Source organism: Anser anser (genome assembly GCF_964211835.1).
Source record: "Anser anser genome assembly, chromosome: Z".
Lineage (NCBI taxonomy): Eukaryota > Metazoa > Chordata > Aves > Anseriformes > Anatidae > Anser > Anser anser.
The window spans coordinates 85508532-85524562 of record NC_139723.1 but is presented as its reverse complement, the minus strand read 5'-3'; the positions used below and the strand labels follow the sequence as shown (position 1 = coordinate 85524562).

The following is a 16031-nucleotide window of genomic DNA, read 5'->3' as shown; positions in this document are numbered from 1 at the left end:
CCAAACTTGCCTGTTTCGGGGGACAGAAGGGCTCACTCCCGACTACTTCTGCAGCCACACGCTGTTTCGCGGGAACCCGAGCACCCACTGCATGCCAAGCCCGGTGCCCAAAAAACCCAGAATCGATTTTGGCCTGCAAAGAACAGCCTCTGCCCTCTACACCACGTGCCGAGAGGCTCTGAGGGCATGGACAAGCACCATGAAGCCCAGCCACAGGAAACATGCTGGGGATTCGGAGGGGCTTGGTGGGAGCAGAGGAGCACCAGAAATTTGGTCCTGGTTTTCAGAGCGCTTCCGGGGTACCTGCGATGAGTAAATACCCAGCAGCTCAAGAGAAACAGGACAAGAAGGCACCAAGTTTTTTGTTTTTTGTTTTTTTTTTTTCCATAAACACAGCCTGGCCAGGAATAATGCCAGAAATAGTTATTTTGATAAACATGCCTCGTGACCCAACCAGATATGCAGTTCCTACAGGGCTGGGTGAGGACTGGAAGACCCACGACCACCCGCAGACATCCAAGCCCAACAAGATCCACCTTCAGGACAGCTGTGCCAACCCCGAGGAGCCCCAGCAAGACCCAGCCATGCCCAGAGCTGCTCCCCACACGGTGATCGGAGGACCTGCAGGTAGGAGGACAGCTCGCAGACATCCATAAGGGAGTTTTACGCCGGATTTTGTTGTCACCTGGGGCTCGCAACAGACCATGCCCGTGTGAAGGTTCACCACGTCACCGTGAAGTTCGCCAAGCCGTAGATCCACCAGGTACAGCAGCAGGGATGGAAGGAGCTCCTGCGAGGCTCTGTCAGCATCTCGGGAAGCTCCCTCCCGAGCCTCGCTGCCCTGGCCAACCTCTGCTTACAGCCAGGGATTAACAGTGCTGAAGTTAATCACAGCAAGAACGTGGGGGGGGAGGACCGTGACTGCAGCAAAGGGGAGAACCATCTGCAGTTTCAGCAGAAACGCTGCGGCAGGAAGCCTGCTGTTCACGTACCTTTGACCTCAGAGAGACAAATAAAGAGCCCAAACTATGTAGCTCTGGCTAAAAAAAGAACAGAAAAAAAGGTAAAGGGCGATTCGAGTGAAGAAGCTGTATTAATACCATATATGCAGCTCACAAGGGAAGCAGCTGAGCTTAAGGGGAGAGCGGAGAAGGCACTTTTGGAATAAATTACACTACATGGATGGTCGAGAAAACAAACCCTGCGCCCGGCCCCAGGTTATTGTAAGCGATGGGAGACTTTACCAGAAAAGTGAGAGTGATGCTAACAAACAGCACTACTGATGTAGTGCCTGGCGTACTGGATGGCACGCAAAACACGGGGCCTTGGTGCAGGGTTTCCCCACTCCCACTGGATTTTTCTTCTCCAGCCAGCAAACACAATGCCCTACTCCGTCATGGGGAGCGGTTTTGGCTTTCTAAGCAATTCCTCCCCTATTCTTCCATAGGAACAGCCCTAATAACCCCATGCAGGAGGAGGATTAAATCCTTCCCCCAGCCTTCACGTCCCACACCCCGAGCTCAGGGAACCTTCCCAAACTCAGTTTCTTTCACCAGAGGTAACTGTCGGTCCTGTAACTTCTACTGATACCCCCGCAGTAAGCGGGAAGTTCATTTCCTTCTCTTTTCCAAGATGTGCTTCCTATTCCCTCCTGGAAAGGGGTCTGAGGCAGCGCCGAGCTTGGTTAGGACTGGGGGTCCATGGGGACACCCTGCCCCAGATGAACAGCCCCCAGCTTTTGTGCCCTGATACTGTGGTGCCAGAAGATGTCCAAGCTTTTCCAGGACCACAGCCTGCTGCACCAGAAAAGAGAGGTGAAACCGCGCACGGAGCAGCAGACGTTGACTTACCCTGCCCAAGATGACCGAAAAATGAGGACAGGACAGGGCAGGACCCCAGGGCCAGCCGTGCTGCACGGTTCAGCCTCCACAGCTCCTCTCCTCCAGCGCGGGACAAGGTTCGTGCACCTCTGCTGCCTGCGGTGGCTTGAGGAACCGAATCCCCTTTTGCAGAAGCCAAAGGCTGAAGCCATCAGCCCAGCTTAACCCATTCCCAGCGAGGCAGCACCTGGAAGCCACGCGGCCTCTGACGGTCACATTGCAACGATCAGAAAAAAAAAAATAATGGCACAGAGCCAGAGAAGGGAAAAAAAAAACAAAACACACACCACCACCACTTGCGTGCCAGCAACCCGGATTTGGCTTGGTGACTTTTAAATAGTTTTGGTCAAGTCATTTCATCCGAAACACTGGGAAGAAAATGTTGGAAGGAGTTCTTTCTTTCTGCAGGGTTTGGTATTTTTAAACAAAGGATTTCTGCTTTTGTTTCACAGTGATATATGCAAAGTTTCCACAGCTTTCCATTTAATGGTGTGAAAAAACATTTTCCTTTGGACTGGGTGAAGCATCTTCGACTTGATGTCATTTCGTTCCCTGCTTTAATGAAATCAAACAGCTCCACTCTGACTGACTGCAATTAAATCCCTCCTGTTCCTCGCAGCCGTCTTTGTTACCACAGTTTTTCTACAAGCCAAGTAATTGAAAAACACTCACCACCGCTCATTTTTCCCACGGGCAGATGTTTAGGAGCACTCAGAACACCTGAGGCTAACCCGGGGGTACCACTTGGGGTCCCACCCGTCCCCAGCACGCTGCGCAGAGGGCACAGCAGTGCGCCAGCACAGAGCATGTCGTTCAGAGCATGTGGTAGCAGTTAGGAGCTTAGAGGAACCTCAGGCATGCATCAAATATGTCGCTTTATTTTTTTAAATAAGAGGGAAACGGGAACACCCACATTCCCCCTCAAAGGGCAGGAGGGCGCACAGACCCAGCTATGCGGAGTGGTGGCGATGCAGGGGACCCTCCCGGGCCAGCTTTTTGGGGCTGTCTGCTCCCAGCAGTGTTTTTGGTTCAGCTTTTAAAAGCTCCTACACGGGCTGCTCCGCCCAACCAGAAAATATTTACCCTGCAGAGGCTGCCTGACCTTGCGCCAGATAACCCAGACAGCCGCAGAAACCCCAACGCAGATAAAGCCCTGCTGATGCCTCCACGCCGCTCCTCCGACCCCTTTCACATCAAACCAAGCTGAACTGGATACCGAAGAGGACAAGGTGGGGGGGGGTCAAAAAACAAGTTTTCAGGACAATGGTGCTGACTTGCCGTTTTTCAAGCCCTCTGCTAACCTCTGCTGATCCCATCAGGTGCTTTAACACGGGAGCTTAGCGGTAAGCTCTGCCCCTGCAAGAGGCACCAGGTTATAAGTGGTTACTGCCTGCCAGGCGGCTGCTGCTGGGCGTCAGGCCACACGGGGAAACACCCAGCTTCTCCAGTTTTCAGACATTTATGGACGAAACGAACTCACCCCAAGACGTGATGTTTTGGTTTTTTTCCCCTCACCCCTTTCTTGCAGGCTTCCATTTCGTTTATCCACGTTGAAACTGCTGTTAAATCCTGTTGACGTGCTGCAAATCCCTGTCTTGCTGGAGCAGAATTTGGCACCTTTACGAGGTAACCAGCCTACATCTGTACCCAAAAAAAAACCCTCTGCAAAGGAAAGGGGTCAGGTAGGGAAGGCGGCATCTGCAGCGGGAAGGAAAGGGCAGCAGCAGGGGTCTTGCAGAAGGCACAAAAAAAAAACGGGTAGCGAGCAGCCCTGCATTCACGAGCAGGGCACAGGGACAACACACAATTTCTACCCGTAACACGGGCAGAGAGAGGATTTCCACGATGAAGATGTACAGCTGGGGCAGGGGGAAGAGGACGGGGTTGTGATGAAGAGCAGGACCAGAGGCAAACAAAGGCAGGGGGGCTGCCCGGGAGGCTGGGCACGGGGGGGGGGGCTCCAGGGCCAGCCCAGAGAGGTGCCAAGAGGTGCAGCTGAACCACAGCAGGGTGGCCATCAGGGCCAGGAAAGGCAATTCACAGGTACTTCACTGCGTCTGGCTACAAGTCTGATTCTCTGGCTTGCATAGCTGGAGTGAATGAGCTATGTTATTAAAAGAGAGACAAGAAATCAAAGTGCAGCTTGGAGGAACTGGGGACGCCTCGTGAGAGCCAAGGAAACCTGCACTAACTAGGGAAGAGCGAGATTATAATAATTAGGTCAGCTGGCGATAAGCTTTCTCAAATGCATGCACGCAGGAGAGCACTGTGGTGTTTCTGGAGAGTGGCAGCATCCCTGGCTGGCCACGAAACCCAGTGAGAGGGCCAAGAGCAGCACGCAGGGCACCACTAAAACCAGCAGCACAAAGCCTCTCCGGCAGCCACTCACCCCGCGCTCTGAGCATCGGCAGCTGCAGCACGGGAAACTGCTGGGATGTAAGAGCATAAATCCTTTGCTGTGAGCGTGGCTCAGCACCCAAGAGGGCGTGCAGTCTCCATCCTTGGAAAGAGAGTCAAAGCTCAACTGGATGAGGCCCTGAGCAGCCAGGTTTGACTCTGAGGCCAGCCCTGCCCTCAGCAGAGCTCCCTTCTGAAGCGAATCAACTCCAGGATGCGAGAACATCTTCCCTTACTCCAGACTTCCAGGATGAGGCCACCAGGTCTTACCTCCAGCTTAATGAAAGCCAGAAGAAACTCCTTCCCAACGGCAAGCACCCTGGAAGCCCAGGCTGAGCTTTCGGAGAGGTAACCCAGGTCGATGTGACAATACACGACAATTAACCGTGGCAAGTGAAGGCTGCTGCTGCTGCTGGAGGCAAGGAGCAAAGAGGACGGCTCCACACTGTGACTAATACACAGGGTACACACTCACCTTTCTCCATACAAAGAGAGTGGGAGGCTTTGTATTATCCTTCTCTTCCTTCCAGGTTGGTCTGACATCGGCTCTGCCCACCCTGGCAGCCTCAAGGCACAGCGCAAGGAGCTGGAAGGGCTCCAGAGCAGGAATTTGGCTGAGCTCACGTCCAGATGTTTCACACCAGAGCAAGCAAACAGGAAGGGGAGACCAAAGGGGAGGACGTGCTCGCTGTCCTGCCCCTTCTCCTCTCTTCCTCACCACCTGTACCAAGCAAGAGCCATCACCTGCCTCCGACCCGGCCGTCCCAACGCCACAGTCCAGCCTCCGAGCCCCTCGTGACTCCGCAGGAAGCAAACGTGTTACTGCAGGAGCAGGCTCCCAGCACTTCACGGTTTGCAGCCTCTAAAAATACCTACGCTACGCCTAATGCCAGCACAGCAGGGTGGCATCAGCGCAGGAGCAAAGCAAAACGCTGTTCTCCGAGGTTTATACGGGAATGAAATTCAGAGCAGATGCTTGCACGGGGGTGTGGGGGACATCGGGCAGGAGCCTGGCTTTCGGCTGCCTCACCAAGCACCCGTTTCTGCTGACATCCTGCTACGAGGCTGGAGGCAGCTGGCCATACGCTGCCCGTACAGCCTGCTCGGGATGAGCCACACAGACCAAAACCCCGAGACGCTGCTGTGAACAAAGCCCTGTGCTTTGGGACCATCCCGCTGGCCCTCCGAAGACACCAGCGAGCATCTCCGCCAGCCAGCTGCTCTCCACCCCAGAAGAGCATCCTACAGACTTACCTACCTGCTTCACGCAACCACTGCTCCTGCACTCGCTGCAGTTCACCGCCCAAAACCCAGCAGCCCCCTTAAACACACACACTTATTCTTGCCACACTCCTCGGTGGTGCCAAGGCCTCAGGCACAAGGCTCACGCTCCGCCTGCGGACTCCTCCTTTAGCTCCCCGAGCGGTGCTCTCGTTTTGTGGCGTGCTCCAAGCTCTCTCCAGCACGACAGAAAGCGGCAGCTACGGTTTCTCACGTACCTCAAATCAGAGCTCACTGCTTTTCTGTTACAGTAATCGGCTGATCAAATGCGTCGCTTCCAAGCCGACGTTCCTCCTAATGTTTTAATCAATAGATGCAGATGCTCAGAAGAGAGCTAACGTGGCCTGAGCTCAGTTTGAGCACAGGGTGGACAAGGCTACGGCTTTTCAGTCGGGTCACTGGCTGGTGTGGAACCCGAGAGGAGAGGAGCTGGGAGCACGTGGTGGACGTGTGAACTGCAATAAAGTAGATAAACGGAGAAAATTAAGTAAAAATAAGGGGAAGGCTTTAGTCAGAGGCTTATAACCTACAGAGAGAAGGCTTTACGGGCTGGTGCTCCCATCATTCTCAGCATTTGCGCTTATTTACTGGAGACGGTTTAATTACATGCTGACCACCACCCCAAAGAGCTTCCTTTCAAAGTGCCTCCATCCTGTTACCAGCCTTCTCCCGCGTGTATTTAGGGCCGGCACTGCCAGCAGAGCCTCCTCCTCCTGGCACACCGCTCCACCAGGAGACACGTAGCGCGAAACCTGCCTCCTGCAAGGTTACCACACCTCACCCCAAAACATCCCACCGAACTGGACTGGGCTGGCTCGGCGGAGATCCCAGCAAAGATCAGATAAGCTCTGGGTCCGCGGCTATTTCCTCCCTGCCGCACCGAAGTGGGGCACTCAGATTAACACCTTTGCTGCCAACAGGCTGCATTGACTGATCGATCTGAGGACTCACCACCCGGTGTTTGTTTTTTTTTTGTTTGTTTGTTTTTTAGGAATTTGGGTCTTGTCCTGCAGTACCACCAAGCTGTTAGATGTCCGCTTACACGAATCTCCCATGACATGAGGCCTCCACCCTCCATTTCCAAAGGCCTTACCTTCCTTTTCTTCTCAGGCACCTGGTACAACGCAGTCCCATAAAGGCACACACAACCCTTGGAGCCTACCGAGGCGTTGCAACACAACAAAAAGGCTCGAAACTTGTGGTCACCCGCGCAGTTCTTGCTCAGAGCACGCGAGCTTTGGCAAGGCCGTATGCAAGGAGTGCCTGCAGCTACTGACGCTCTACCTATGAAACCCTAAAATTAACAACTGAAGCCCACCATTGTCAAAGCAGGATCAAACTCCACTGCACGCAGACCAAGAGCAGGGATTAGTTAGGAAGCACTGTTACCATAAAATGCCAGATAAACAGTGCACAACCCCCAGCAACACACACACAGAAGACATCGCTCCGGCCAGAGACAACCCAGGAGCTGGGACTGCCAAGGGGAGCTGACCGCGGGCAAAGGCACGGGGCTGCTGTCCTTGGGGTAACACCCCCAGCAAGGGCCATGTAAGTCATTCCTCCTGCTAAGAACACAGATTCCTACAACCTTATAAAGCAAAGGGATAACGGGCACGTGCCAGAATTTCCTAAGCAGGTCAAAACTGCTTCCTGGGTTTGAGTCTGGGTTTTGGAGGGGGAGAGGAAGGCTTCTGGGTAGATTGAGTTTGTTGGCTCCCCCCCGGCTGCCTTTATAAAGAAGCAAAGGTGACTTTGCAGCCAGCTGTGCTGGCTTCCAGGCTAGGAGAACGATTAACCTGAAACTAATGCACTTTTTTTTTTTTTTTAATATAATACATGGCATGCCAAATGCCTGGCATCACTCGGAGTGCGGATGATTTACTGAGTCCCTCGCTGAGCGGCAGCGTCTGAAAGCCCAGCGGAGGGCAAGCGATGATTCCCGCTCGGTATTTAGCAGTCGGCTCAGCTCTGCCGTGAAAGGCAAGCTGGCAGCAGCCCTCCATGGACCGAGCCCCGCCGTCCTGCCATCCATCCATCATCCTCGCAGAGCCTTCCCGTCAGCACCCAGGAGACCAGGGCATCCTTCAGCCGTGCTGCCAGTGCGACGGGAGTCACCTTCGCTCTCCCCTCCCCGGTGTATCTCCCCCCCACCAGATGGCATCGATTTTCCCCAGCTCGACTAGGCGAGACCCCAAAAGCGAGCTGATTTACTTGGGGCTGCCTCTCCGCCGACCTCCGTGCTCATGGGTCCCTGGTTGTCGCCGCCCGGAGCTGCCGTGGGGCTGGCGGTGCGTCCTCCTTGAGGAGCGTGGTGCTGCTACCTGCCCGGCACGTGGGGCTCCTGTCGGCGGCTCGTCCACCCCTGCCGTGCCTCTCCCCACCCAAACGTGTGGCAGGGAAGCGGGCAGGCTCCTGCTGAATGAAAACGAAGCGCTCGTAAGGCGAGGTGCGCGCGGAAAGCCTCGGTGGAGCCGGCGAGGGATGACTGTGCAAACAGCAGCAGAGGAAAGGCTGAGTCACTTCCTCCCCCAGAGCCCTAAATAGAGGCGAGCGTAAGGAAAATACTTCTCCGAGCTGACAAAAAAGGAACAGAATCCCCAGAAAAAGAGCGCCAGTAGTGACGGCAGAAAGGGGAGCGGCAGGAACGGCGGCCTCAGGTTGTAGCTGGAAGGAGAGCCGTCACAAGCGGGGCAGCGCATCCTCCCCGGCTCCGCTGGGAACCGGGTGCTCACAAATCACTTCCACCAGCACCTCCAAGCCCTACACCCAGACGAGGTCACAGGCCCTCCGTGATGCCAGAATGCTGCCAGCGCGGACCTCCGCCTCGTTGGGAAACTGCAGCGAGCCCGGCCAAGCTTTTGGGGACAGACTTTGTCCATTCCCCAGCCGGCCAACGCTCTCCACGAGCTTCTAGGCAGCAGCGCACCACAAGCATTAACCATCGCTGTTAGGAACGGCAGTAAAACACCTGATTGCCCCAGCGGGTACATGGCAAGGCTCAACTCAAGGCCAGGGAGCCTGTTGGGACTGCAGGACACCGTGGCAGAGAGGCAGCAGACTAAAAATAAACGTGACATCGGCTTCATGCTGCAAGCCGGGTGGTCACGAGCAAGCAGCAAGCCCTGGGAGAGCAGGGCGATCCCCTTCCCAGGGCTTTGCAACCATTATTTATCTGTGCAGGTTTCCCCTTCCTCACCAGCACCACAAACACGGCCGGGGAAGCGCGGTCAGATGCCTTCCTGCACCTTCGGTCCCGCCAAGGACCTGCAACTTCTGCCCTGCACAGCGCCAGTCGCGGCACCTCCCAGCCGCCTGCTCGGGTGCCAGGTGACGCAAAGAGAGATAACAAAGAAAACCCTACCGAATGCAAAGATTTGGGGCCGTCCTCGCGTGTATGTACTCTCTGGAGTGGATTTTCTTGTTACCGTTGGGTTTGGTGCCCCAGAGCACTCCCAGGACACCAGAGGCCGTACCGAGGTGCCCTGCACAGCTCAGGAAATCCCCGCTGCCATCCGATGGAGTGGACCAGGGATTGCTAATAGCTCCGGCCCCTTCTGCACACTCCATATAAAACGCTGAGCTGGCCAGGAGGAGAGACAGGCACCAGGACGGAGGGGTCCAGGCAAACATGAGGCTCAAAGCAAAGAATAACCCGCGGGGTAGCGGGGCTTACAAAGCCCTCAACAAACCGAGCCCCAGCACCGCTGCTCCTGCAATGCGGGCTCGCCATCCCCCGGCAGCACCCCCACAGCCAGCTCCTTCTTCCTTTTGTTCAGTTTGTATTATTTGCCTAACGAGACGCTTGCGAGGGTACTGCCTAAGGCACTCCTGAAAGCCAACATCCCGCCTGGCCCCAGCTCAGCTCCAGAGCGCTGGGCCACCCGGGAAAAACACAGACACCCGCCGGCAAAGCCCTAGAACAGAGCCCAGTTTCGCACCGATTCGTGACCCACATTCCCCACGCTCCCCGCTGTGCCTGCAACACGCACACCCACGCCTTTCCCTCTCCCCCGTCGCCCCAGACCCTGAGCTCCCTCTGGGACCTTCTAGCCCCCAGCCCCGCAAGCAGCAGCACGTATCTGGGTTGGCTGCAGCAACACGAACCCCAAATCCCCTGTAGGTATAAGCGAGTTAACCGACCCACCTGCGCCCAGACGGTGTTTGAGCTCACGACTGCTGCAGCCTCTCCTTGTGGTCAGGAAGAAATTTGGATTTCCCCCTTCCACCCTTTTCCTTAAAGCATGGAAGATCTCATCTGCGGGACCTGCGCTCCTCCGTCCGATCTGGCTGAAATTAATCCCTGGGTTAAAAAGTTTCTGGGGGAATAACAAGTGACGGCCAGGCTGACTGCACAGACCTCATCGCTGTAAACAAAATAATAAGAACAAAAAGCACAGAAACGGAAGCTTCGATTTCAAGTGGCTGTTGCCACTTGATAAATCAGCCTCTCACCCCATGTAATGCGAATTTGTGTTTAAAAAAGCCACCTAAGTGTCCTCCTTCAGCTGAGAGCTGCCGGGAAGGAGCCGATTCCTAGAAAGATGCGGCGTGCTCCGCCGGCACTCCAAAAGCAGGAGAGGGAGGGCAACCAGCACCCCGGGGTTTTAATAAAGTCCTGCACTATTGGTCTGCTGCGGGATTTATGGTTCAATTAAACGGATACGCTTGGCCAGGCTAGCTACCATCCCGCTGCCTGACACGGCACGCGCCCCAACCCTCCCCGAACCTCCGCTGGGTAGCCGGACAACATCCCCCAAAACACTCGTCCCGGTGCAGGATCAACCCCGTCCCCACGAGCGCCGGGTGACCGGAGGCAGTAGGATGGAGACGGGTCAGCGGCCTCGGCATTAAAAGCCCCCGCTGTCGGCCCCTTCCCACGGCAGAGAGCGCGGCAGCGGGGCGGCGCGGGAGAGAACAAAGCCACCAGCACGGGGCGGCTGCGGGCTGCGGCACTGCCACGGGGACCGGCCGAAAAGGCCCGCGGGTGCCGGGGAAGGGGCATTTCCATCCCCGAGGCTCAGCGGGAAGGGATGCTGTGCTGCGGGGAGCGGCTGCTGAACGCGTGGGTGGGAGGGAGAAAGGGAAGGGACCCCCCCCCCCCACCGTCCTCACTGCCCCCCAAATCCTTTGTCTGCTTCCCCGCCTGCCGGCCAAGCGCTACGCGTACGTGCCGGCGTCCTGCCCACCGCGGACGCCGCCGAGAGCAGCCGCAGAGGCAGGGAAACACGAGCAGCACGGGGATGGCCGGAGCAGGGCCGCGGGGAAGGGACGGCGAGCTGGCCGCTCGCGAGCAGAGCTTTCCAGAAGCGTGAGGTCGATTTCAGAGCTGCCGCCGGGATCGGAGCCGGTCCTGAAAGAAGGCGAGGGGGCACCAGGCAGCGCCGCGCTCCCGCGCGGCTTCCTGCGGCGGCTGCTCCCGCTCGGGCATCGGTATCATGACCCTGCACGCCGTGCGCCACGGACCTGGCGGCCCAAATCCTGCTAACCAATACGGGGTCCGTCCCCGTCCCAGAGCCCGCGGACAGGCAGGGCAGCGGGGCTGTCGGGGCGCGTGTTTACGGCGTTAGCAGCTCCGGTGAGTCATGTGCGAGCCGCACGTGCCACCGCCGTCTCCTCCAGAGGGAGGGAGGCGAGCTCGATCGCAGACCAAATGAAGCCAGAAACAACTGCACCGAAGGTGGAACAGCGTCAGGAAAACGGCCCTCAAGGATCTCAGCAGCGCCTGCAGGACCAGGCCTTTAAATGAATCCACTCCTGGGCTCAAACACACTAACCACTCCTTTATCTTCCAGCCAAAAAAGAAAAATACAGGAGTCCCTCTCTGACAAGCTTTCACAACCAACTATTCTCACCCAACCTAACAGCCCCTGAAAAGTACTTCTAATTAATTTACTAGCTTGCAACGATGAAGTGTGGGAAAAAAATAAAATAAAAAGCCATTTCCAAAAGCACGACGAGCCTCCTCCACGTACAGCTGTGAAGCCTCCAGCTGCAGAAACGATTGCTGCAAGTTTCGGGACTGCCGGCCCAGCTTCCCGAGCCAGAGAGCTGCAACCTAAGATGTCTCCAAGCCGATCGCCCGGCCAGCAGCTGCATTTCTCGGGGCGCCCCGCAGCTCCCACAAGCTTTCACCCCAGCTCCTCTGGCCGGACAAGGCCGAGCAGGCGTTAAGCACCAAACGCTTCCTATTATTAGCCTCCAGCTGACAACTGCAGCCCCGCCACGACAACAGTTCCTGCTTTCTTTTCCCCTCCTGTACAAACACCGAAGATGGTATTTGGGACGGCGAGGCAGGTATGGTGTCCGAGTCCCCTTACAGCTGCAGGGGGGACACCACGCCGCCCTCCTGCTCTGTCTCCTGCAGCCCAGGAGCCCGGTGCCCACGGGATTTACCTCTGGCTGTGTGATGGAGAGATGCCTGTACACAAAAGCATGCCCCGTCTGCAGGGCACTGCTGTGGGTGGGCTCGGCTGCACCTCTGCTACAGCACGGCCCCACCGGTGACTACAGCACACACTTCTCTGCAAGACAAAAAAATCCTTTAAAATTCATCTTCAGATGATTCCTGCACTGGAAAGCACTCAGAGGTGTTTCCACAGACCTCAGCACCCCCCAAAGCTGCTTGCTGGCAGCCCGCGCACGATGATGATGATGATGATGATGATGTCCCTGCTGTGCAGACCCCGGCCCAGCCACCCATCTCCCCACCGACCGCCCCGGCTACACGAAGCAGTTCTTCACAGCTCCTCCAGGATTTCCTGAGTTCAAAAGCAACGTGTTTTTGGAATTAGTTACAAGGCACGGCGTACCCAGCTAGCAGCTCCCTGTGGCAGGCTGGGGAAACCCACGGCAGACACGTGTCTTCTGCTGCGGCGTGGGGAAGGCAGCAAAGCCTCACCACGGGCTGCGCAAACCCATCCAGGGGAGCCGGGCCACCCCAGAAGGAAGAGGAAGGCTTTTTTCTTCTCCTTTTTGCATGAAGGCCGATTAAAAGACGTTGGGCGCCGGGGCGCATCCTCAGCCGAGCAGGGCGCGAGGGGCGGGGAGCATCGCCCAGCCGCTCCCTGTCCCCGGCACGTCCCGGGGCAGGTCCTGCCACCCGCGTCCCCCAGCGTCCTGCCACCACACCGGTGGCATCCGACGGCTGGCGGGAGGAGCCCAAGCCGAGCCAGCCCGTGGCCGCAGGGCGGACGCCCTCCAGAAATTGCTGCACGCTATTAAACGCTCCTGCGGCAGGCTGCTCGCCGACAGGTAAGGCAGGATTTGGTCCCGCGGAGGTAGCAGCGTAGTTGTGTCACCACAGCTTCTCCTGCCACAGGACAAAACAATTTGTTGTTTGTTTGTTTGTTTTTTTTTCCTTTTCTTGCCATGACTGCTACGTGCCTGGGGAAAGAGGAGGCTGCGGGCTGCCCGGTAGGAGCACGGAGATGGAAACGATGGCTTTGCTGAAACACGAGCCTACCCCTCGTCCACTGTGGTCTCTAAAGCCTCGGAGGTCCACAAACTAACTCAAAGGAGGCCCCAAAAACTAACAGAGAAAAGAGAAGATCTCACATCCATTCCAGAGACACCATCCCCATTACCTTTTTGGGATCCCTCGGTTGGAGCAGACCAACAGCGGCTATGCAGGACCAGCAAGGCCAGACCAAACGTGGGACAGCCCCGGGCAGACACGGAAGAAAAAGCCTCTCTTTCCAGCCGGGAAGCTGGCACTTAGGCGCTCAAAAGCTTTAGGAATACCCAACGGCATCCCTGTTTCAGTCTGAACTGACCAGGAAATTTATTTCTCTTACAATCATTAGCAAGGCAACCATGTTACACATGACTATAGACATAAATATATATAATTTATACAAAATATAAATAAAACAGCCACTCTCGCAAATGAGCAGAAGATTACTGGCTGGCTACACTAGCCCTTCGCTTCTGATGACTCAGTAAAGCACTAATTGCGCTCCGGTAGCAGAACCGTACCTTCTCCAAGGAGTTTCACAAGGACATCCCGAAGCTTATGGGCAAGTAGTGTCCATAAACACTTTGACACTCGGCAGATTTTCCAGACAGAGCAGTTGTCCTCTCCCCAGCCTGAAGAAGAGCCACCCCAAACGCACCAGCAGACTGTTAACTCCGAAACTTAACAATGCCACGCGTCACGTAAACGTCTGAATGCTTCTGCTAAACCGAAGAACGACGAGGCAATCAGCGGTGTTCCGCTGCTCTGCGCTTTAGGGGAAAACGTTCTGACAACATGCTAAGTGTGCCCAAAACAGCTCCCGAAGCATAGGATCTGCTGCCCCCAGCTTTCACAGGAGCCGCGGGCCTTGCTGTACGTTTAGGTGCAGCCCCTCACAAAGAGGCAGGACCTCACCGAAGGCTCGCCGCGGGGAACGCTTCCGTGCTTTGCGCGTGATCTGCCACAGCTCTCGGGAACCCTCCGCAGACGATTCCCAGCCCGGCTGTGCGCGGGGCTGACTCAGCTACAGGAGCAAGCATGTGAGAGCAAGCCAAACGCCTCAGACAGCTCACTCCTCGCGCAGATCCCTCTGCAGACACAGGGCTGTTCATCTCCACAATGGTTTCTCCAGCCCCCTGCAGCCCCGCCAGCTGGGGAGCCCCTGGGTGCTGCTCACCTGAAAACTCATCATTTACCACACCGTCATCACCTGCAGCATCCAGCCACTGCTCCTCTGCTTCCCTTTAAAAGCAATGTGAGATTTTATAAGCGATAAAAAAAAATGTTTCCTCGGAGCTGGACAACGTTATTAGTCCCACAGTACTCTAACTGCGACACAGTCAGTTCTCCGTGCAGGCTCTGCAGAAGGAAGGCCCAGAGCTCAGAGGGAAAGAGCTTTAAATACAAACTCAGCCCGAGCTGCCCAAAACAGAAAACACGCGTATCTCTGCCAAAGAAAACACACTTAACATGGGGAAAGCACAGGCTACAAATTTTATTCTGGGCTTGAGGGAATAAAACCCAGCGTTAAGGCTTTGCTTTTGGACCTCAGGATCAGCCGAGCGCAGAACAAAGCCTTTGTGGTCGTTACAGGGAAAAGCAACATGAACCTACACCACACAGTGTGTTTTTTCCGTGCGGTGGGGACAAAGCGTGAACATTTGCATGTCGGGGTCACAGAAACCGTAAGCAGGGCGTGATGCTTCCCCCTCCAACACGTGTTGGCATCCCCTGCTGCGCTGCCAGCAACCGGATGCTCCGATGGCCCCCGCCACCAGCAAGCCTTCCTGGGTTTGGAGGTGGAAGGAGCATTAAAACCACCAGAGGGGAGAGCCTGGAAGCTCAGTACCTTGCCTCTCCTCCCATACCTTTTGTTGCTGCCAACAAGGCTGGCTTTTACTACAGCGGTCCCGGTGCTGGCCGTGACTCCCAGCAGCAGTCTGCACCCGTCCAAGCGGTGGAGGAGGAGCAGCACACGGGAGCAAAAAGGCGGCACAGACAGACAAACAGCCTATTTCAGAGGAGGAACCACTTCTGCGGGAAGGCCCCTGCCGCCTCCCGCCCCGACGAAGCCATCCAAGGGACAGCTGCACGTGCAAAGCCGCCCGCGGGCGCGGGAGCTCAGCCCCAGATTTGCACCATTCCGGGGCCGGGGACACCCACGGCTCGGCCTCACGGCGGATTACAAGCCGGGAGCAAGCCGGCAGCCAGAAACACCGCCGTACGTGTCTCCCCGGGCTGGCACCACACACGCCATGCTGTGGCGAGCTCGGATGCTGGAGGGGCGAGGACGGTTTCGCGCTGCACCCCTCCTCCTGTCAGCCACGCGAGCAGCCCCCAGGGACGCCTCTCAGCCTCGTTCTCCAGAAAAAAACGACCCGAGGCGCCGATTTTCGAGGCGCTGGGACCCCAGGGCCGCCCGGCAGCCGCGCCTCCTGGCTGACAGCACCGCTCGCAAGAAAACCTCCGGCGCGTGAGCTCTCAGGACCCGACGCGGGGCTGGAGAGCACGAGCACCCCACGAGCACCCCACGAGCACGAGTCACCCCGCGGCCACCGAGGCCACGCACACCGCCACCCGGCCCAGAGGGGAGCCTTGGGTCCAAACCCCTTGTCCTGCTGCGGGCGCCGCCACCCACCCCACCGCCTCGGCACCTAGAGAGGACCGGGTGCCGGGGGTGCAGGCAGCAGGGCAAGGGGGGGACGCGGTGCCATGGCGGGGGGCACACACACACACACACAGGGATGTCAGGCAGGGCGAGCAGCGGGCGGAGGCCGCCCCAACCACCGCGCAGCCCCAAACCCTGCCCACAGGAGCCGGGCGCTCCGTGAGGACCCGCACACACACACACCACCCCCACGGCCAGACCCAGACAAGGGGGGTGTGGGGAACCGGGGACCGCGACCCCTCCCCGAGGCCCTGCGGGTGGCAGCGGGGTGGCACCGAGGCCCCCCCCTCCGGGATCTCCCCCTCCCCAGCCTCCGGGGCCCGTCTCCGGCCCCCATTATCCCCCGGGG

The 16031-nt window shown here is 57.2% G+C and overlaps 1 protein-coding gene across 8 annotated transcripts in view; it reads right to left on the bottom strand.

Annotated features, from left to right (window-relative positions):
- Window positions 1–16031, bottom strand: part of LOC310889060 (CBP80/20-dependent translation initiation factor-like) — a 138963-nt gene that overhangs the window by 122771 nt on the left and 161 nt on the right. For 2 of the 8 annotated variants that reach the window (XM_083816045.1, XM_083816040.1), the window contains exon 2: window positions 5777–6013. The exons of 3 other annotated variants lie outside the window; for them this stretch is intronic. The gene's annotated coding sequence lies outside the window, so the exon portion shown is untranslated. Of the gene's footprint in view, window positions 1–1850; window positions 1981–5611; window positions 5635–5776; window positions 6014–9705; window positions 15979–16031 lie in introns of those variants that run through there. 3 more of the 8 variants (XM_083816046.1, XM_083816042.1, XM_083816048.1) reach the window with 3 other exon arrangements.